Source organism: Penaeus monodon, chromosome 23, assembly GCF_015228065.2.
Source record: "Penaeus monodon isolate SGIC_2016 chromosome 23, NSTDA_Pmon_1, whole genome shotgun sequence".
Classification (NCBI taxonomy): Eukaryota; Metazoa; Arthropoda; class Malacostraca; order Decapoda; family Penaeidae; genus Penaeus; species Penaeus monodon.
The window spans coordinates 8,385,294-8,387,951 of NC_051408.1; positions in this window are offsets into that span (position 1 = coordinate 8,385,294).

Consider the following 2,658-nt stretch of genomic DNA (forward strand, 5'->3'; position numbering starts at 1 on the left):
TATGGACTTGAAGAATGCTTTGATAAGGTGTTTCATCATGCTAAACTGCTTGTAAAGGTTAATAGATGTTGAGCAAAAGGAAATAACCTTAGCTGGTTCACTCAATTTCTAAACAACAGAAAGCAGAGGCTTAAAGTGTAAATACTAAGTGGTATTTACAAGCGAGCATGAAGGGGCCCACTCTTTTGGCTATATGTACTAACAACTGGATCCCCTCACAGAGAACATCAGTATTCCCCATGAAAATAGAGGATGTCATTGGCCCAGTACTAATCAAGAAGATAGAATTTATAGTTTCATCAGAAATCTTCTTAGCCTAACAATCTTTCCAAGTCAGAACATGTTTCAGGGGACCATAATTGACACTTCCAGTATGATGGTGTGTTTGGGACAATGGCTAGTTAGCACTTGGTGGGGTATAATTTAATGTCCAGTATGTAAACTCACCCAGAGAGCCTTAGCCTAAAGCAGTTCCAGGTGAAAAACAAGCAATATATGGTGAAAACAGGGTCTCCTGTAAATAGCAATGCCTGCCAAAGTATAACATTAGACAATGAAATACATAGCTAAAAGACAAGGCAATACCTAGAATTCAAGCACAGATTACCATAGTTAACCTTGCTTTTCCATAGAAATAAGCAGTATGAATTAGGACCCAAAAAATCTCAAATTGTAAGTTCTCTTTTTTTTCCATATCTTGTTCACTGGAATAAGACATGATGAAATTAGTGCTTGCCATTTTCACATTGATATTTTCTGATAAATGCTCCAACTTGCAAGCTATTATTTCACTTTTCCTGATTTAGATCAGTCCCAAATGATTTCTTTACAGCAAACTGAGGACAAAATGAAAACGCACAAAAAAGATATATATCTTTAAAAGTACTTTTGGGGGAAATCTTATCACATCTTGGGGACATGTTCAGGACAGAATAATATAAGGGAAAACAGTCCAAAACTCTTAGCTCAAAAATTTCAAAACCAAAAGTATATGCTCATCTTCTGATTATCTACATCCAGTCTGATATCTAGTGTACTGAGTGGATTGAACTAGGGGAAAAGGGGTGCCATTAGATGTAAGGGGTTAATGATCTATGAAAGGTGAAGATTATCCAAGTCCTTATATTTGTTACTGATACCAAACTCTATATGCATGCTACTTGTAGTGAGGATGTGGAGGAGTTACAGAAGGATCTCAGTTCAGTTGTGGTCTGGTTCTATCGTGGTAAGTGTATGCTGATAACTGTAAAACGTCAACCACGGTGACTTGAAATTTGAATTCCACATACAAGAGAAAATAAACAAATGTATTAGTATAATGTCCATAATTAGACTGTCTTTCTCCAACTCAGAATGGAACATAATTGTATTTCTAGTCAAAGATATGCTACCCAGATCTTACACATAAAGGAACAACAACTGAAATGGCTCAAGGATGTGCAATTAAACTAATTCTAAATTATGAATACTGGCTAAAGACCCCAGCCTACTAAGTCTAGAAAAATAATATCACAAGGAAGACAAGAAAATATAAGCAGTTTTGTGTGTATGACCATAAAGTTATTTAGAAACTAGATGGTTCTGTCAATATACATACAATAAATAACTCTTCACAAACATAGAAAGGAACAGATTTTTTTTTATCTTCAAGTAGGATTGTAACCATGAAATTTACTATCTCACTATCAGCCAGATAGATATCAAGAGAGCTGTGAACCATTATCCAAGGCAAATCCTCTACTGCTTTGACATTTAAGACAAGCAGTTCCCTTGATTTCTCATCATGATTGATGATGTCATTTTGTTTTGGTTGCAGAATATTTATTTGAAGTAGGGAACACTAACTTCCATGCCAACTCAAGAATAATTCTTGCTCAGGATAAGCAAAGTTTAAAATCCTTTGGCCTGACTCATCTGCAAAAACTGCAAAGCTTGTGCACCCTAATGTACAAGCTGAAAATATTAAAAATCACATTGTACATTAATCACAATATGTAGTAACTTTGTACTCTATTACAAAAATACTTCTAACTATATCATTTGTCATATTTATTATTTTTCCATGAACTTGACAATGCTTGTGATCATGGAGTATATACTCTGTGACTGTATGTTACCACTGTCTCCTAAATACTCAAATCTAACTTGACCCTGCCTCCCTTCTTTGTTACGTTTTCAGATATACAAACTTGCATACTTTTATTAGTAGATCTCAGACATAATGCATTGTTTATTATGTATATCATTTACTAAAAATGTGATTTGGAGCAAATTTTATTCAACTTCTATACCATCAGCACACTAGTAGACCAACCAACATGAGACCAAGCACAAGCTTAAGCCAAAATGCACATGTAATTTTCCTGATGTAACCACATACTCCATAACATAATACCATTGTGGTGCATTCCTTGAGACATCCTTTGCTTTAAAGAATATATTCTAATAATCTTCATCCTATCATAACCTTACTTTTCCTTATATACATATAAAAGATGTAACTTATGTTAATGAAAAAAGGAAATCTCATTTGAAATGTAGCAATCCACTATATTCCCTCTATTTCTAATGCTGTGAATGCCTAAAAGACCGCTTATGAAAATCAAAGAGTAACAGCAAAGAAAATGGATATTACAAGATTTGCTAACCAAAGCCATT